Genomic DNA, 21,894 nt, shown 5'->3' with positions numbered 1-21,894 from the left:
GAGTAGATGCATCTATCAGTACTATTATGTTTAAAACCAAAAGCTAGAATGCAAGAATCAAATTTCTCATGCCACTGTTTAGGTGCTTGTTTTAATCCATATAGTGATTAAACCAGTTTACAGACTTTCTTCTCGTTTCCAGGAAGAACAAATCCTTCTGGTTGTTCCATGTAAACCTCTTCATTTAAATCACCATTTAAGAAAGCAGTTTTAACATCCATTTGGTGAACAAACAAGTGATAAATGGATGCTAATGCTATGAGTGTTCTAATAGAAGTTGTTCTAGCCACTGGTGCATAGGTGTCAAAGTAATCAATCCCCTCCTTTTGATTAAATTCTTTAGCTACCAATCTAGCCTTAAAAGTTTGTACAGTTCCATCAGTGTTGTATTTTCTTCTAAACACCAATTTACATTTTATTGGTTTTAATCCTGGAGGAAGGTCTACTAGTACCCATGTGTTATTTGACATTATTGAATCCATTTCATCATTTATATCTTCCTTCCAAAAGGCAGCATCTCTAGAGGTCATGGCCTCACTATAGGTTTTTGGATCATTTTCAATGTTTAGGACAATAGGTATCTTATTTAAAATCTTCTCTCTATCAACCTCAACCAAAAATACAATTGACTGAATGGAGATAAAATCTGAACCTAAGTGTTTCTCTGTTCTTTGTCTTTGATTTCTTCTAAGTCCTATTGTAGGTGTTACAGTTGTGTCATTTCTTCTTTCAGTCTCATTATTATCAACAGGTATTGAGATTTGAGCTTCTCTGTAATTTTCTGTAGGTTCAAAACACAGTTTATTTTCAAAGAATTCAACATCTCTAGTTTCAATTATTATGTTGGACTCTAAGTCTAGAAGCCTATAGGCCTTGCTATGTTCTGTATATCCAACAAACATACATTTCTTAGATCTGAGTCCTAATTTGGTTCTTTTAGGATCTAGAACTCTATAATATGCTAAGCACCCCCACACTTTTAGATATGTTAAATTAAGCTTTCTTCCTGTCCATAATTCGTATGGGCATTTGTTATTAACTCTAGAAACAATTCTGTTATTTAATGGCAAGCTGTTAGAACTGCTTCCCCCCACAGGTTTAAGGGTGCATTAGCTTTTAACAACATGTAGTTTATCATTTCTGTAAGTGTTCTATTTTTCCTTTCAGTCAGGCCATTTTGTTGAGGGGTATAGGGAGCAGAACACTGATGTATTATTCCAAATTCTTCACAGAAAGAATTAAACTCATTTTTAAAATATTCAGCACCCCTATCACTTCTAAGGATTTTAATTTTCTTTTCTATTTGATTTTCAACTTCAGTCATATATAGTTTAAACATGTCAAAGGCTTCATCCTTAGTTCTCATAAGGTAGACATAGGTGTACCTAGAAAAGTCATCTATAAATGTTATGAAGTATCTCTTACCTCCTCTAGTTAATACACCATTGAGTTCACAGATGTCAGAATGGATTAGTTCTAGAAGTTGAAAATTTCTCTCAACACTAGGAAAAGGTTTCTTAACCATTTTAGATTTTACACATATTTCACATTTTTCAGTTGATTCATTGTTGTAAGCAATTATACCTAGTTTGCTCATGTTTTTTATGGATTTAAAATTCAAGTGTGCTAATCTATCATGCCATAAAGAGAAAGAATCAACAATATAAGCATAAATTTTTCCTTCATTAATACTTAATTTGAACATACCATTACAACATATCCCTTTCCAACAAACATCTCATTCTTAGATAGGATTAGTTTGTCGGATTCAAATACAACTTTGAATCCCCTCTTACAAACAAGATTTACTAAGACCAAGTTCTTTCTAATGTCAGGAACATAGAGAACATTTAGGAGAGTCAGTGTCTTTCCAGAGGTGAAGTTCAACTCTACGATGCCTCTTCCAGCAACTTTGGCATATGTTTGGTTTTCCATTTGTACCTCCTGGCCATCAGTCACTTCTTCATATGTCTTGAACAAGGACTTGTCCTTGCAAACATGGACCGTGGCGCCTGAATCAAACCACCATCCAGAAGACAATTCTACCATGTTGACTTCAGTAATCATGGCCACGAGATTGTTTTCTACCATGTTTGCAGACTTGGTTCCGCCTTTCCGATGTCGGCGGACTCGGGCATAATGCCCCTTCTTTCCACAAACATAGCAGGATCCTTTCTTATTGTTACTCTTCTTGAAGTTCCCATCCTTCTTCTTTACTTGTAATGCAGGGTTAGTCTTATTCGATTCGTTTTCCATAAAATTGACCTTAGAGTTCAGCATACCGATCAGGGTCTTATCCCTATTGTCTCTAATTCGAGACTCTTCTTCAATACGAAGGTGTTGCTGAATTTGCTCCAAGGTAAGTTCTTCAGCCTTGTGTAGAAGCTTCTTCCTGTAATCCTTCCAAGAGGGTGGAAGTTTGGCAATGATTGCTCCCACTTGGAAAGATTCAGGAATGATGATGTTAAGGGATCGAATTTTGTTGACTATCACCTGTAGTTCATGAACTTGCTCCAGTATGGGTTTATGGTCATTCATGGTGAAGTCAAAGTATTCTGCAATAAGATACTTATTTGTACCTGCTTCATGCACTTTGTATTTGAATTCCAGGGCTTTCCAAATTTCTTTTGGAGATGTAAGTTCATTGTAGAAGTTGTAGAGTCGGTCTGATAAAGCATTCAGTATGTGTCATTGGCACAGAAGTGAGTCATCTTCTCGTTTTGCTCTTTCCTTCTTTAGTTTCTCTGAGTTATTGTTAGTGGATTCAAGAAGTGATTGCAGATTCGGGTCCAGCAGATAGTATAGCTTCAGTGTGGTCAGAAAGAAGATCATCTTGTCTTGCCATCGGCTGGAATTTTCTCCATCGAACTGGTCTAGTTGAACAAGATCTTGGTTCATCATCTTGATCAAAGTCATGCTTGCTTTCGCCTCCATTGCAGAATAACGTTCTAAAATTGTTGGATAAGATGGGGTCACTATAACTTTGGAGGAGAAGCTCTGAGGTGCGTCTGAAGACACTATCTTTAGAACGTTATTTGCCCCCACTCAGTTTTACTGAGTTTGCTGTTGGGTTACAGGCAAATTCGTTCCCATGATACAACAGAGCCTTGGGCGAGATCTGCAACCAGCAAAGTTGAAGAGTCTCCAAAGAAACCTTCTGTGAGATTGTAGCAGACCAGACTGAGAGAGAGAGAGTGAGTGAATTTCGAAATTGTATGTTTTGGAGTCTGATTCATGCTCCTTAAATAATTTGTGAAGAGGTATGAAGAAAAGGTAGGTGCTGATTTAGAGAAGGCACCTTGAACAGTCACAGTTTCAAACATTGTGACTGTTTAAAAAGTAGTTAACAGTTGGTGACTGTTAACTTTGAATTGTGCCTCTTGATCACACCCGATCGAATCGTGACTGTTGATCTCATCAACGGTGATCAACGGTCATCAACGCACCAAAACCAGAGGCGCCCATCGCGAGCCACGCGGGTGTGAGCAAAGTGCACCTCTAAAGCGCCTCATTGCGCCACACACACGCGTGCACGCGCGTTGCGCGGTATCGAATCCCCATATACTCTCCTCTACTAATTCTAAGGAGTGTAAATCAGCTTCTACTGAAATACTGAAAACAAAACTTATAATTTTTCAATGTGGGACAAGTTCAAAACTGGGTTTTGTAAGAGAAAAAAACTGATTTTTTCAATCAAGTGTACAGGTGCAATTTCTCATGTAATTGATCAATCAAACCCATTGAATTTAATCTCTCATGAGATTAAAATCCAACAATTTGGAGCTGGCTTCGGAATCCCTCCATTTAGGGTGGGGACCCAAGAGTCTTGGAATGCTTGTATGTTTTCGTCGTTCTTGATCATCCACAGGAGCTTTTGGGTTTGTCTCCACCATGGAGAACTGTTACTTCTTGGTTTTCTTGCATTGAACAGGTTGGAATTGGGGAAGTATTTCTGTTTAATTTGTGTGCTCCACAAGTTGTTTGGGGAGGCTAACAGCCTCCACACCTGTTTGCTGAATAAAGCTTTATTCATCCTAGCACTTAGCCTGAGACCTAATCCACCACAAGATTTGGGATGGCACAGCTTATTGCACGAGACTATATGACTCTTTTGGGAGTTCCACCAGTCCTCAGTTGGTTATATACTTAGGCCCCGGGAATAGGGGTTCGGAATTAGAATCAAAATGGGTTATTCCAGTTCTAACTATTTGGTTGGGCGGAATCGAAATCCCATTCCCATTCTTGCTGGAATGGTCATTCCTTACCTCTCTCTTGGGAATGAAATCTCATTCCTGCATATTCCAATTCTCACTCCCATTCCTATCTGAACCAAACAAACTATATGAATAGACCATTCCAACTGATTCCAAAAGATGCCCATTCTGATTCTGATTTCAATTCCAACTACAACCAAACAGACCCTTAATATATTATGAACCATCATTATGTATCAGCTCAATCCCAAAACTTTCGAGATCACATCTGTGCCCCACAATGTCCCACAATATATTCTCGCTGTTTATTAAGAATATCTCCTGGTGATGACATCATCAATTTTGATACATCATCGAGAGATGTTCCCAATACACGACGAATATGTGCTGTGGGACGTTGTGGGGCGCAAATCTGAACTCAAAACACGTTCTTGAATTGTTGGTATAGGAGGCGTCTTCAAATGGGCCCATCCATCCAATAATTGCCATTAGTCTTCTGAATCGACAAGTGTCAGCTATCGAAGGGCCAGGTTACCATTATTGACACGTAAGGGTATGAACTCCCATTTTTAATTAATATCGGTTGGGGTCCACAAGAATAAAAAAGAATTAATGGGCGCCGATTGATAAAGGCTAAGGTGGTTGAACTGAATAATTTATCGTTTTGTCTTTCAACGAATAAAACAATTAAATAATAAATATTCAAAGATACGGTAATCAACCCAACTTTAGTTTTAGCCAATAAGTTACCCACAACCTTCTAAAAATGTTATTCACTAAAACACAAAACAACAAGTCAATTCAATTCAGCCATTTCAGCTGTAACCGAAAGGACTCTGAGGGTATTTGGAAAACTTAATCGTCAACCAATGATGTACCTACATTTGATGTCAATGCCGGGGTATTTTTGTTATTGTAAAACTTAATGTCTCCTTGCGTTCTTTGGCTGAATCCATGTCTAATTCAAGATTGATGTCAAATTCATGAATAGGATGCAGTAGGCTGCTGCAGTGTACTTTTTTTTATTTGTATTTTTCTGTTTATTTTTTTTATTTGTACTCCTTTAGATTAACAGAAAAGTCCAATTTCCCCCAAAAGATGCAATAGGGAATACCTTACCACAAAAATTTCTTTTAGTTCGGAATGGCATATCCAATTAGAACTAGCAATAAAATATACTCTTATTAATGTTTTTATGAGTTTCCATATAAGCTTTTTCGGAAGTCATTTAAATGGGTAAATGCATTTATCCGACACTTGGTGAGGTAAGTGTGTTTACCCATGTTTTATTATTTTTCGACCATATTATCCATAAAAACATTTATTAAAAGGAGTAATTTTGTTTAAGGGTGAGAATTATTTGGTTAATTCGGTTAGCCAAACTTTTTATTATTATATATAGTATATAATAAACCTATTCATGGGTCGGGTCGGGCTTGGCTTTTGCCAAAATTTGAATGGGCCCGGCCCGAAGCCCAACCCTTGAACAAGTCCAGTATATAATATGTAACATATGTTATATAATATATTATATATTTATATATAATATAATAAAAATTGATTTCATAATATATAATATATATAATAAAGTATATATTATTAAAATTTGGTTTTAACTGAAATAACCAAAAACCGAACCGAAAATTTCAGTTTTGGTTATTTCGGTTTTTCTATAATTCGGTTTCGGTTTTAGTTTTTTAGTTTGGTTTTGAAAACTTCGGTTTATTTGATTCGTTTTTTAATCGAATAAACCGAATGCTCACCCCTAATTTTGTCTCATCCAAACACTAACAACTTTCAATCCAATTGAAAAGAAAAGCAAGTTGGTTTCATTTCAAAAAAAAAAACTAACTCATATTTTTGAAAGATGATTCTTAAAACAAACAAATAAAAAAAGTGGTATAGATACCATCGGACATGTTTAGAAGCAAGTTGTTTTCAAATTAACCAGATAGTTTTGATTTATTTTAAGAACTAGCAACAAGGAAAAAAAGTTCACATTGGAGAACATCTCCTAAAGCAGTTCTGTGTCAGTATGATCCTCACAACACTACAAAAACATTGAAGAGAACAAATAATAATTCAGAGAACGTTCTTCAACGAGAACTGTTTTTTTCTTATTGTAAGTAATAATTGGGTTTTAAAACAAAAATACAGAAAACATGCTCTTGGTTAAATGTGTGCTTTCATTTCCAAAATTAAAACAAAAAAAAAAACACGTTCTTGAATTTATGATTTTTAGAGTTCAATTATATTGCATTCACCAATATTGATTGCACGTTAAATCTAGTTGTCAACAAATGACGTTAAAATTTGCTTACTTTTATTGGTTCACTTTTCACAAAGTATATTTTTATATTTAACAATGTGTACTTATCATTACGTTAAACCAATCATGTATTTTGCTGCATGGTACGATGGATGCACCATAGATTTCGTTGATTATTTAAACATGTTCCATAAAGCAACCAACCTGCTTTTTATTTTTTTAAAACAAAAATACAGTTCAAGAAGTGGTTTATTTTTATGCTGATATGATAATTTAAAAAACAAATGAAAAGTAAAACATTCATGTTGTTTAACATGTTTGGGTGATGGTTGAGCTGGCCAAAGATGTCACATGGCGATCTCCATGGCCGCCCCCTTTTAGGCCACACCAATGCCACGCATAATGGAAGAGCACGACTAAGGAGTGTCCTTCACGGACAAGAAAGCGAATTCCACTAGGGAAGAAGGAACCTTCCAAAGACCTCAGCGAACGCTCTCATCTCGACAATCCTGGAAGCCCTATCCATCTAGGACACGGATGGCCAACTATAAGTAGGTATTCCCTGCTCAAGGTAAGGGACTTTTGGGAACCACACTCTTTGAATACCTCTTTGCACTCTCTTTGACTTAGACCAGCACTATCTTAACTTGCTCATCCTGGCCGCATCATTCTCTACCCTATTGACTTGAGCGTCAAAGTACCTACCCAAGGAACAACTCCTCGGGCCTTTGACTCTTACTTTGGTTGCAAATCTTAGTGTGTGGTTTCGTCCTTCACCTCGGCCTCATCCAGTTGATATGACTATCTAACTGCATCCTCGGTTCGAAATACCTCAGATCGAACAGCATTAAAATTAGGGTTGTTCACGAGTCGGGTTGGGTCGATTTATTGTGATTTTTCCAACCAACCCGACCTGGTCGGGTTACCTGACATAGAAACCGAAACCGAACCAGTGTTAAGCAAAACCGACCTGGTTAGTTTGAATTGGGTTGGGTCGGTTTCGGTTCTAAGTTCATCCCTGTGATAAAATCTTGTTAATTTTAAAAACAGTCATAAATTGAACATCATTTTAGCCATCTCCTATGATAAAATTTAAATGAAAAGTTAATCACAAAAGTTGTCATTAATCACTATTCACTAATCCAAAGTTTCTTGCAACCATTCAAAAATTAGGTGGCCTAATGGGCTTTGGAACTTCATGTTTAAACTAGGAACTAAGTCGATTCAGTTTGGGTCGGTTTTGGTTTTCTTGTGAAAACCAAAACCGACCCGAATCATCGGTTTAGGAATTTGCACAACCCGAAACCGACCCATGCTGATGAAAACCCGGCCGACTCAAGTTGGATCGGTTCGGATTGGTCGGTTTGATCGAGTTGGGCCTTCTTATGAACAGCCCTAATTAAAACACCCCCTCAAACAACCCAACCCAGCATAGGATATTACCACTGCATCAAACAATCGCACCAATCCTACGATTCATCTCAATATCAAAGTGTTAGAGTCCCCTCAATTGGTGCCTCATTGGACTCCCCCAACACCAAGCTTTCGAAAATTTAATTATGATGAGGTTACAAGGCTCAGATGTTTTGCTATTGGTGTTCTGGTTTGTGATTGTAAGGGTTCATTTGTTTGGGGTAGGGCCTAAAAACTGCCTACTCTCTTGGCTTTAGAGATTAAAGCAGAGTCTCTCTACTTTGCTCATGAGTTGGAGGTTGATAGTATTATTTTTGGTGATTCCTCTTCAAGTTATCTCTCTTCCATCGGAGGACTTCAGGCTTAGGTTGGAAGGAGTACAAATACAAATATGTAAAATGCAAAATCTTGTATTTTGTAGGCATTTGCACTGCACATTTTTGTATTTGTATTCCTTTCAAACTGAGCCTTAGGGCTGATCATGGGCCAGGCGAGTTCACATCCCGCGGTGTATTGGGAACATCTCTCGATGATAGTATCAGTCTCAATGATGTCATTATCGAGAGGCGTTCCCAATATATGGCGAGAATGTGCTGTGGGGCGGAGATATGATCGGGCCAGGCGAATTCACATCCCGCGGTGTATTGGGAACATCTCTCGATGATAGTATCAATCCCAATGATGTCATTATTGAGAGACGTTCCCAATATATGGCGAGGATGTGCTGTGGGGCGGAGATATGATCTCAGGCCATGCCGCATCAACATTGGGTCAGGCTTTACAACTATGATAAGGGGCATAGCCCAAATCCAAGCTAGATGTCTAAACCTTTAGGCCCTGTCTGCATTTGGGACAAATTGCATTAATTTAACTGCTTTGGTTGAGCACCCATGTTCCAGATAAATTATTCAGAGTAACTTCATGTTAGTCATGATTGGTACCCGGGCTTACTACATTAGTTTACTTAATATGTAGTGTAGTCTCCTAAATACCTTGTACAGGCAATACCTTGGCACATTGGGGTCGGATCTGCTACCCACAAGGTGTTCCCACATCCTTACCCACGGGACATGGACATTACAGTTGTGCATCGGGAATTTCTCCCTTTTCATTTAATGGGAGATGCTCCCAATTCACAACTGTGGTAGTTCGTGGGTAGAGATGTGGGATTTGTGGGTAACAGATCCGGAGTGTGCAATAAGTTGCCTGCGTTTCTTTTTTTGGTTAAATATTTGGGCCCTGCTGGGCCAACGAATTTCTGGGCCTAATGTGGCCCAAAGACCAGGCCAGGCCTGAACACAGAACTTAAGCCTAAACTAGAAAATTTGCAGGCAGAGCCGGAGATGATAACCCCTACAATCAGAAGATTAAAAACCCTAATATGAATCCTTAATATTATGGTCTTCACTAAACAATCATCGATCACCATAAACCACCACAATTTCCAATTTGGTCACCAGGTCAGCGGTTTGACCATCAGTCCGAACGATGGCCTGTTCCAATTCTAAAAAATAAAAATAAAAAATAGTCAAAAATCATTATTTGAATCAAACGGGATATGATTCAATTACCTAAGTCGCTGACAAAATCAACGGTTTTAGTGAAGTTCTGATTCAGGAAACTAGTTGCTTGGACAGTTTCCAGGCGGAACGATCCAACTGTCCACTCTAGATTGGTTTCAACCATTGTAACAGACTCTTCACTGAGCTAATGAATGAATTGAGTTTTCTTTTCCTTTTTCTTCTTTTTACCTAAAAAACACAATTTCCAATATCAGGCAAGGCGGAGAGAGAAATAAACCTCAAGAGCTGAAATGCTGAATCTCCTTATTCACATACTATTTTTTTTAGCCCTAAATTACATGGTTCAAATCCCAAAGTAAAGAACTCTTCCCTCTCCCTTATGTTGTGTTTGGTTTCATAAAAAAAGTAGGGAAAAAAACGAAAAGTTAAGGAATTCTTTACAAACTTTCTATAAATTTCCCTATCTTTTCCTTCCTTTCCCCATTTTTTTCTTCAAACCAAACATAGCCTTTGTTGTTCAGACAATCTGGTTCTATCGAAAACACACAATTTCCAAAGGAAAGGTGGAGAGAGAAGTAAACTTGAAGTATTTATCAGAGCTGAATCCTTCTTCACAAACTACTTTATCAAAACAAAACTGAGGCCTAAAGGCTAAAACCCTAAATTACATGATTCAAAGCTCAAAGCAAAAAATAAATAAATAACCCTAATTTATTCCCTCTTTACCTAGATTCAGTCTCAAGAAATTAGAAAAACAAGATGGCATCAACGCAGCCGCCTGGCTTCTCTTTCTGATTCAAGCAGGGTGAGAATGTCACCCTCACGGACAGGTCCCTTGCGGACAGGTCCCTTGACATTCCTCATGATGAGACGGTTCTGATCGTCCAGAAACTTGACTCTGACTTGTGTCACCTGCCCTCTCGATCCGGTTCGACCCATCACCTTAACCACAATTGCTAGCTTCACTTGCGAATCCATGTTTTCCTTCTAAAAAAATTCAGCTGGTTGGTTGTTGTTGTGCTGAAAAATTAAGCACTAATTCAATGTTTAATTAAAAAAAACAACCCTAATTAGAATGACTACCGAATGAGAGAATCTTACCACAGTGAGTGAGACCGAGGATGGGTTTATATATATAGAGTCGGAGTGTCTGACCAATACAGAAAATTAGAATCCAAATAGAAACCAAATCCCAATATTCCAATCCCAGTCGAATTAAAATTCTTTGATTTTTTTGTAATTTCCAATTTTTTGTTAGTTCCTTATTAGGTTGCTTTACAGAAATAATAACATACAACAGATGCATTGAACGCATGACCACTAAGCAATATTTATGTAGTAGGTTAGGAAATTGTTGAATCAAATTTGATTGGAAATACTAGAAATCAGGTTGGTCAATTTCATTAATTTGATTAGGAATGGAAATAAGGCGGGGCGGGGATGAGGAGCATCTCTCCATCCCAGTCCCCATCCCTATCCCCGCTAATGGGGACAAAGTTATCTATATCCCCGTCTCCATGGGGATCTCCATCCCCACAGGGATCTCCACTCCCCATGATTCCTTATAATGTCAACTATTATGTTCTTGTTTTTTATTTTATTTTATTTAAAAAATAAAAATAAAATAATTAAAATTTACAATCCTATTAGAAAAGATTCAAACATATTTAACCATATTTTTAAAAATGTTAACATATAGACGTTCTGTACATATATACATATATAGCATATGCGTATATATAGATATATATTAGCGGAGATCCCATGGGACGGGTTTTGGGGTCCCCATGGGGCAGGGAGTGCTCTCCCTAACCTCGCCAATAGGGATGAAAATTTTCCCATTTCCGCCCCTGTGGGGGAAAAATCATCCTCATCCCCACCTCATTTAAGGTAGATTCCCACAGGGATCATGGAAATGAGGAAAATTGTCATACCTAAGTTTGATAAACAACCCTATCTAAAATTAATTATTGTTATTTTTGTTTTGTAAAAAAACTATTAAAAGTATAATATAAAATATAAATGATTATTAATTATTATATAAAACAATTGTATACTCTTACATGTTTCTATTATTTATTTTTAACTTAACAAGTCATGTGCATCACATAGGTCCCCGCTAGTGATATATGAAAAACTTCAACCGATTAGAAACCCACGTGAATTTGAATGAAGGCCATTTGATTGGTGATTTAGGTAAGATACATTTTTTGGTGCTAGACTTCTACATTGAATTCCCTTAATCCAACTCTTAAGCCATAATTTTCAGATTATCAAAGAAAAGTAAAGAGATTAAAATTTGCTAAAAAAATCAAATTTGAATCCTTTGGTTATGAGCAAGGTTCAAAATGTCACGGTTTGTCGATGTATATCGTACAATATGTATTGCTTGATTTTCAAGGTGTTTGATACACTAAATTCCTAGAGTTAGAGCCTTTTAATGACTTTAAGCATTAAATCTATCTTATTTGTTTTGTTTGTATAGTATTAAAAAAACTAAGCATTGAACTGCTGACATGCTTGATATTGAGTATTGAGCATATTATGAACCATTGTTTAAAAAATCAATCGTTACACTGTATTTCGATAACTTGTCATAATTATATTGGTTGGTTCAAAGTATTAATACAAAATGCTTGGTATCAGAAATAGACCTGTTTATGGGGTTGGGTTTCGGGTCTAACTTTACACTGCATCAGGCTCAGGCTTCGGGCCGGGCCTATTTAAATTTTGGCAAAAGCCAAGCCCGAGCCCAACCCTTGAGCAGGTCTAATTGGGCATATTATATCATTTCGGAAGGTCACCGAGATGTCTTTCTTAAGGTGTTTTCAAAATGTCATGTTTTTAAATTCTAAATAACAATATTATCACCCCCTTGAAATCATGGAAGTAAAAAAAAAGTTTCTCATTCACCCCACAAACTCAATTGGCATGTTTGTGCGCATCAAATGTATGCTACTTTGAACCATGGTTTTAAAATCGGATTAGACTAGACAATCGAACCAGAAAACTTGGGAACTAGTCGGGTAACCAGTTCCGTTTCACCCTAAAACCATTTAGTGGCCAAAATCCGTTGATTTGATCAGCAACCACTGACCCAAGTGGTCAAACCATCGATCCGCCAACAGGACAACGGTTTTTGGTCATTTTTTATTTTTTAAGTCAGAACAAATTGTCCATTCAAACCAGACAATTGGATCATTCAACCCGAGAACAAGTCCTAGAATGGTTCCCTATCTGATCCGGTTTTAAAAACCTTGCTTTGAACTTTTCACATACAAGTTTTAACTTTTAGGCATCTTTTATTACTATACCGATCCAAGAATTAAAAAAATAATTACCAGAATTTAATATATAAATATATTAACAACAATTATGTTGATATCTTATGCATAAGAATATGTTGGTATGCTGATATCTTATGAACAATTACTGAAAAGAAATCAATATACAATTTGTTGAGAGCAAAGAAGATGTCTCCCCACTTCATATTCAAATTACAAATTACAAAACCACCCAGAATAATGACGTTAAAAGTAGAGCAATGTTTAGTTGAACAATTTAGTTGTTCAGCAAGCTTTGGAACCATTGATAAGATTTCACGCCAGTAATAAAATACATAGGGCCCACACCTTTCACAGTGGGGCTCATGAATTTATTATTAGCGTGGAACCTCATCATTGATTCCACAACCTATGAACAATCAAAGTGTTTAGCTAATCCAAATTCATTACAGTAATAGTATGTTTCCAATTTTTTTATTTGTATGTGAATAAAAATAATTCTTATTTAAAACTTATTTTTGTTTATTATGCTAAATATATGGTATTAGAAATCTGCCCACATAATTTTTACAAAATTTGTATGTTTTTGCATATGCTTTTTTTTGTGTTTTTATCATCTTTTAATTTCTTTGATAGATTGAAAATAATTACAACTAGTGGGGAGATGATTTATCCCAAGTGTTCAGAAACATCGTGCTTTAATTTTTATTACTTAATTATGATATCAAGGGTTGATACATTTTACCTAGAAGGTTGAACCCTTAACCTACCACCAAACAAGAAAACAATTTCTCTTTTAGTTGTAAATTTGTATTTCAATTCCATCATTACTAAAAACAATTCTTGCTCATCACACTTATTTTTCTTTAGTATCTATCCCAAGTATTCAGAAACATCGTCTTTTAATTTTTATTACTTAATTATGACATCAAGGGTTGATACATTTTACCTAAAAGGTTGAACCCTTGACCTACACCAAACAGGAAAACAATTTCTCTTTTAGTTGTAAATTTGTATTTCAATTCCATTATTACTAAAAACAATTCTTGCTTATCACACTTATTTTTCTTTAATATGATTAATATAAACATTAGAGATGTACCCAAATGTTTTCTACATTTTTTTGTGTTTTTTATATTTTTCTAATTCTATTGTTTTATTAAAGTATGAAGGGTTGACACATTTAACCAAAAAGGTTGAACTGTTAACCCACCACCAAATAAGAAATCAATTTCATTTTTGGGTTGGTTTTAATATTATTAATATAAAATGTTAGTGAATTTATATATTTTACATATTTTGTGTATTTATCTTTTTCTTCATTTGTATTATTTAATACCGATATCAAGGGTTGATGCATTTGACCCAAATGGTTGAATTACTAACTTGCTACCAAGATAGAAGACAATTTCATTTAGGACTGTACACAGGTTGACTTGGTTTGATTGCTCACAATTTTATCAACCAAATCAATCAATCAGGTAGAGGTTTTCACCGTTTGAAATAAACCAACCTTGGATGAAAACCGACCACTCGGGTTAAGAGTTGGGTTCTCAATTTGGTTGGTTTTAAACTCAATCAACTATTGACAATAAAAAAAAAAAAGCCTCACTTGACCTGGAACAAAAAAGAGGTTGTACAACCAAATAACATTTCAGGTTTCTATTAAAAACGATAATATCAACAAAAAACTTCATTGACTTGAATAAAGAAAGAACCTACACAACCAAATAAAACGATCTACATGCAGTTTTTACAACAACAACAACAAAATGTTTCATACGTGTATGATGCCAAGTGGCATTTTTATATAAGTAAATAATATAGGCATGTCATGTGACATTTGAATATGAGTCATTAATATATAGATGCCATGGGCATCTTATATGAATGTCACGTGGCATTTGAAGGCAAGTCAATGTTATTATGCCACATGGCAGCATATATGAATACCATGTGTCATATAAGTGTCATTAATTATACTCAAACGCCATGTGCATTTGAAAAAATAAGTTAACGATACCACATATTATGTGGCACTAAGTACATTAATGTGCATATGCTTTCATGTGGCATTCATATATACACTACCACGTGGTGGTTGATACAAACATTTTAAAAAGTATAAAGTATGTCAAAGATCCAAAAAGCATGAAGTATCAAAAGTGACTTCGTGTTTTTTGTACTTTTACTCTATGTTTTTTGAAAATAAAAAACACCACAAATAAATGTGTTCTTGTATTTTTCATGCTTTCAAAAGTACCACCAAACAATGCCTTAGGCTACTAAAATGGCATTGGTTAAATAGCACTTGATTCCTTCAAACCTTAGAAAAGTAGTCTCTAAAAGAGTAAAAACAATTAATTAAGGAGCGAAATAGAGAGAGAAAGTACAAACGTTTCAACTTTTGTCTATAATACTAGACAACTATATATACTAACACATAGTCGATTCAGATCAGTTATTTTTGGTTTATAAACTTATAAACAGAACAAACCATTCAAGTAATGCATATTAATGAATCTAAACCAACCCAACAAGTTTAAAAACTAGCCATATTGAATCGAGTGTTTTGTCGATTTGGTGACTTTTTTGAACAGTCCTAGTTTCACTTTTTTGGTCGATTTTAACAAAAAAATGGCTTTATATTGTTAAAAGTATTGAATATATACATATATCCATTTGATAGAATTTATTAGTAAGAAAAAATAACTTAAACATTGATTCAATGGAGGGAACGAGAGTTAATACCTTAAATATAAGACTTAATGAGAATGAATAGAATGGGATGAAAATTAGCGAGGATTGGGGATCCCATGGAATGTATGTGTACATTTATATACATATATAGACGCATGTGTAGCTATATACATATATAAACATATGCGTATATATACATATATATTAGCGGGGATCCCATGGGATAGGGAATGCTCTCCCTGTCTCCGCCAATGGGGATGAAAAATTCCCCATCTCCGTCCCCGCGGGGGAAAAATCATGCCCATCCCCACCCCATTCGGGGCAGATCCCCACGAGGATCAGGGAAATGGGAAAAATTATCATACCTAAGTTTGATAAACAACCCTATCTAAAATTAAGTATTGTTATTTTGTATTGTAAAAAATTATTAAAAGTAGTATATAAAATATAAATGGTTATTAATTATTATATAAAATAATTATATATTCTTACATGTTTCTATTGTTTATCTTTAACTTAACAAATCTCGTGTATCACACATGTCCCGCAAGTGATATATGAAAAACTTCAACCAATCAGAAACTCACGTGAATTTGAATGAATGCTAGTTGATTGGTAATTTAGGTAAGATACCTTTTTTGGTGCCAAACTCAAACTCCTACAATAAATTCCCTTAATCCAACTCTTAAGCCATAATTTTTGTATTATCAAAGAAAAGTAAAGAAATTAAAATTTGCTAAAAAAAATCAAATTTGAATCCTTTGGTTATAGACAAGGTTCAAAATGTCACAATTTGTCAATGTATATCATATAATATGTATCGATTGATTTTTATGGTGTTTGATATACTAAATTCCTAGAGTTCATTACAAGAAAAACAGTCAAAGGCGGCGATCATAGGACTATTGGCTTAGCCTTTAGGACGCCGCCTCAGAGGTAAGGCGGCAGTCATGAGTCCCCCCCCCCCCCCCCCTAAACCACAGCCGGCCTAGGTCAAGACCACTGGCTTAGACAGAAAAGACCGCCGCCTTTGAGAACTAGTCCGATGCAATTCAATCATTCCTAAAGTGGCAATATGTTCAACTCAGAATTAATAAAGGTGACGGTTTAAACCGCCGTCTTAGATCTCTTTTGATTGCTGCCTTAGGTTGGTCAAAATGTTGCTTCCATCTTAGATCCCTTTTAATGACTTTAAACATTAAATCTATCTTATTTGCTTTATTTGTAGAGTATTAAAAAAAACTGAGCATTGAACTGTTGACATGCTTGATGTCAAGTATCGAGAATACTATGAAACATGGTTAAAAAAAAAACCTATCATTACACTGCATTTCGATAACTTGTCATAATTATATTGGTTGGTTCAAAGTATTAATATACGTTTTGTATCGGGCATATTATATCGTTTTGGAAGGTCACCGAGACATTTTTCTTAAGGTGTTTTCAAAATGTCACGTTCTTAAATTTTAAATAACAATATTATCACCCCCTTGAAAACATGGAAGTAAAAAAAAACTTTTCATTCACCCCACATACTCAATTGGCATGTTTGTGTGCATCAGATGTATGATACTTTGAACCGTGGTTTTTAAAACAGGACTACACTAGAAAATCGAACCAAAAAACTTAGGAACTGGTCAGGTAACCAGTTCTGTTTCACCTTAAAGCTATTTTGTGGTAAAAAATTGTTGATTTGATTAGCAAGCCACTAACCCGAGCGGTCAAGCCATCGAACCGTCGATTGGACAACGTTTTTTGGTCATTTTTTATTTTTTGTTTTATTTAAGTTAGAATGGGTTGTTTGTTCAAACCAGACAGTTGGACCGTTCGACCTGGGAACCGGTCCCAAAATGGTTCCTTGTCTGATTTGGTTTTAAAACATTGCTTTGAACCTTTCACATACAAGTTTTAACTTTTAAGCATCTTTTATTACTATACCGACCCAAGAATTAAAAAATAATAATTACCAAAATTTAATATATAAATATGTTAACAATAATTATGTTGATATCTTATGCATAAAAGTCTGTTGATATCATATGAACAATTTCTAAAAAGCAATCAATATATAATCTATTGAGAGCAAAGAAGATGTCTCCCCCCTTCATATTCAAATTAGAAATTAAAAAACCACCAGAATAATGATGATGAAAGTAGAGCAAGGTTTAGCTCAATGCTTTGGCTGTTCAGTAAGCTGTGGAACCCATGATAAGGTTTCACTCCAATAATAAAATACATGGGGCCCACACCTTTCATTGTGGGGCCATGAATTTATTACTAGCATGGAACCTCATCATTGGTTCCACAACCTGTTGAACAGCAAAAGCGTTTAGCTAATCCGAATTCATGAAAGTAATAGTATGTTTACAATTTTTTATTTGTATGTGCATAAAAATAATCCTTATTTATTAAACTTATTTCTGTTTATTATGATAAATATATGATATTAGAAATCTGCCCACATATTTTTTACAAAATTTGTATGTTTTTGCATATGTTTTTTTTTTTGTATTTTTATCATGTTTTAACTTCTTTGATAGATTGGAAATAAATTACAACTAATAGGGAGATGATCTACCCCAAGTGTTTAGAAACACCATGTTTTAATTTTTATTACTTAATCATGACATCAAGGGTTGATACATTTTACTTAGAAGGTTTGAACCATTAACCTACCACCAAACAAGAGAACAATTTCTCTTTTAGTTGTAAATTTGTATTTCAATTCCATCATTACTAAAAACAATTCTTGCTTATCACACTTATTTTTCTTTAATATGATTAATATAAACATTAGAGATGTGCCCAAATGTTTTCTACAATTTTTTGTGTTTTTATATTTTTAACTTTAACACATTCAACTAAAAAGGTTGAATTCTTGACCCACCACCAAATAAGAAATCAATTTTATTTTTGGGTTGGTTTTAATATTATTAATATAAAATGTTAGGGAGTTTCTATATTTTTACATTTTTGTGTCTTTATCTTTTTCTTCATTTGTATTATTTAATACTGATATCAAAGGTTGATGCATTTGACCCAAATGGTTGAGTTACTAACTTGCCATCAAGATGGAAGACAATTTCATTTAGGATTGTACACAAGTCAGCTTGGTTTGATTGCACACAATTTTCTCAACCAAATCAATCAATCAGGTTGAGGTTTTCACCGTTTGAAATCGACCAACCTTGCATGAAAACCGACCACTCGGGTTGGGAGTTAGGTTCTCAGTTTGGTTGGTTTTAAACTCAATCAACTATTGACAATAAAGAAAAAACACCTCACTTGACCTGGAACAAAAACGAGGTTGCACAACCAAATAACATTTCATGTTTCTCTTAAAAACAATAATATCAATAAAAGATTTGCTTGACTTGAAAAAAGAAAGAAGCTACACAACCAAATAAAATGATCTATATGCGGATTTTACAACAACAACAACAAAAGCAAAATGGTTTATAATATATGATGCCACATGGAATTTTTATATAAGTCAGTAATATGGGCATGTCATGTGGCATGATATATGAATGCCACATGGGATTTGAAGGCTTGTCCATGGTGTTATGCCACATGGCAGCATATATGAATACCATGTGTCATTAATTATATTCAAATGTCATGTGGCATTTGAAAAAGTAAGTTAATGATACCACATACTACGTGTCACTAAGTACATTAATGTGCATATGCTTTCATGTAGCATTCGTATATACTATCACATGGTGGTTGATGCACACATTTTAGAAAGTATAAAGTATGTCAAAGGGCCAAAAAGTGTGAAGTATCAAAAGCTGACTTCATGTTTTTTATGTTTTTTGTACTTTTATTCTATATTTCTTGAAAGTAAAAAACACCCCAAATAAGCGTGTTCCGATACTTTTCATTTTTCAAAAGAATCACCAAATAGTGATTTAGGCTACTAAAATAGCATTTGATTCCTTCACACCTTAGGCTAGAAGAGTAGTCTCAAAAAGAGTGAAAGCAATTAATGAAGGGGAGAGAGAGACGGAGAGAGTACAAATGTTTCCACTTTTGTCTACTAATACTAGACAACTATATATACTAACACGTAGTCAGTTCGGATTGGTTATTTTTGGTTTATAAACTCATAAACCGAACAAACCATTCAAGTTATTATGTATTGGTGAATCGAAACCAACCCAACAACTTGAAAAACTAGCCATATTGAATCGAGTGTTTTGTCGATTTGGTGACTTTTTTGAACAGTCCTAGTTTCATTTTTTTTGGTCAGTTTTAACAAAAAAAATGGCTTTATATTGTTAAAAGTATTGAATATATACATACATCTATTTGATAGAATTTATTGGTAAGAAAAAAATAACTTCAACATTGATTCAATGGAGGGAATGAGAGTTAATACCTTAAATATAAGACTTAAGGCGTATTCATTTGCTTTGAAGTATGACATTTGAAAGTGCAATAATTACACTAAGAGGTATATTGGTATTGGTGAACTTTTCTTTCCTCTGAATTTTGAATGCAGAGAATGTTCAAAATTTTAAAATTTATCAAATATCGATTTTGACCCCATATATGAGAGTTTTTGTTTGTCTTTTTGGGGGTATCATTGAAAAACAAAAAATTGTATAATTGCACTTTAAGAGATAAGAGATAAGAAGAAACGAACAACCATTTTTCTCTTAGGCCTCGTTCACTTTTCGGTAAGTTATTTACCCGGGTAAATGCAGTTACCTGGGTAAGTTTTTCATGGAAAACTCTTAGCCGAGTAAGTTCATTTACCCATGTTCTTTTATTTCTTATATAAATAAGGCAATGACCATTTTATCCATAAAATTCTATTATTAAAAGGGGCATTTTTGTCCCATTCAAGTGTTGGCAACTTTCCCCCTAAGTGGAAAAATTATTTACCCACCTAGGAGATTGGTATCACTAAATAGGTAAGTGATAACCAAGAAAATAAACTTTCCCTGGTCCCCACATAAATCTAAAAAAAAAAAAAAAAGAACATAAGATTCTTGGTCAATGGGAACCAAATCCCATTGACCAACTTTCCCCCTCTCAAAATCCAAAAATAGAGTGCCCCCTTAAAGTTAAAAGATTCATTTTAAGAGAAAACGAATAGGCCCTTAATGAGAGTGAATAAAATGAGATGAAAAGTAGTAATTCAAATTGTATTTTATGCCCTCACAATTATAGAGGGACCAAATTCAAAAATAGGAGTATTTTAATCAAGAATAGAATTCAATGAAAGATGTAAGAGTTAAAACTGTAAATATAAGACTTAATAATAGGAAATTGAATGAGACTAAAAGTAATAGTTCAAATTACATTTTAATAGGGATATATTAGTCTCATCTAGTGTGCTACTCTAATCAATTGCTACTTTGCTTCTCTCTTTTTCCTTTGAAAATCCTTGCATTACTTTTTCTCCCAAATTATTCAAACTGTTGCTGCCTTTTACAATCTCTACATTATCTTTCCTCTTTTATTCAGCCAATTGAAAATTAAGAGAAACAAGAGTTTTACAGTACATCCCACCTACACCCAAACAATAAAAAGAACCATTCTCAAACAATAAAATAAAATAAGCTGGATATTAATAAATGGAAAGAAGTCTCATCAACATCCTTGCAAAAAGACACAACAGTTTGGCAACAAACACCAGTAAGGCCTTCTTTTCTGGAGAATATCAAAGGTATTAATCTCCCCATGAGAATCCTGCCAACGAAAAGCCCCAATCTTGGAAGAGATTGGACAGACATCAATTTTTTTAACAGGAAAAGGCTGCAAAAGATTGGAAGCCCAGGAAGCACATGAGAAAGACTCCAAAGGGGTTAAAGACCAAATTTCATTACGAGGGCTAAGGGTCCAAGAAAATAGAGTCTAACAAATGTAGAAGATTAGTGATAGGACAAAGTTCCGATTTCCAAGTGCTTAGATTTATGATCCATTTGGTTCATGGGAATAGGAATCAGAATCGGAATGAACCATTCCAATTCCAACTCTTAGGTTGGATGGAATCGAAATCTCATTCTTGGTGGAATAATATTCCCCTTTCCCTCCCCCCCTGCTTGTGAATGAAGCCTCATTACTGTTAGATTCCAATTCCCATTTTGATTCCTGTCTAAACCAGACTATGAGAATAGACCATTCAAATTCCGATTCTGAAAGATTTTGATTCTGATTTCGATTCTAACAGCAAACCACTGCAAACCAAACAGACCCTTATTAACATATTTTTTAAAATATTTGTTTTTGGCGCATCTATATCCATATTCCATAAATGTCCAAAACTAACCTCGATACATCTCTTTCTTTCCAATATTCTGTTTCGTATATATTGAACCATCATGCTACTTGGCAAATTTGCCATTGCTGATCTGATCATTTGTCTTGGTAAGGACCAGGAGGGCAAGAAGCATTGCCAAGAACCACTATTTCAGGGCCTCAGCTAAGAGAGTCAGAGTGCTTATACTAAAGCATAAATTCAGCTCCCACTAAACAAC

The 21,894-nt window shown here is 34.9% G+C and overlaps 1 pseudogene across 1 annotated transcript; it reads right to left on the bottom strand.

Annotated features, from left to right (window-relative positions):
* Positions 1 to 9,285: 9,285 nt before the first annotated feature.
* LOC104593649 (small ribosomal subunit protein eS28 pseudogene) lies at positions 9,286 to 10,520 on the bottom strand (annotated as a pseudogene). Its single transcript, XR_016078823.1, has 2 exons — positions 10,146 to 10,520; positions 9,286 to 9,647 (listed from the first exon to the last, which is right to left on the bottom strand). The product of XR_016078823.1 is annotated as a small ribosomal subunit protein eS28 pseudogene (transcript).
* Between the last annotated feature and the right edge of the window lie 11,374 nt (positions 10,521 to 21,894).

The sequence above is a fragment of the Nelumbo nucifera genome, chromosome 7 (assembly GCF_055504915.1).
Source record: "Nelumbo nucifera cultivar China Antique chromosome 7, China Antique-T2T, whole genome shotgun sequence".
NCBI classification, from domain to species: Eukaryota; Viridiplantae; Streptophyta; class Magnoliopsida; order Proteales; family Nelumbonaceae; genus Nelumbo; species Nelumbo nucifera.
This window is presented reverse-complemented; position numbering and strand designations above follow the sequence as displayed.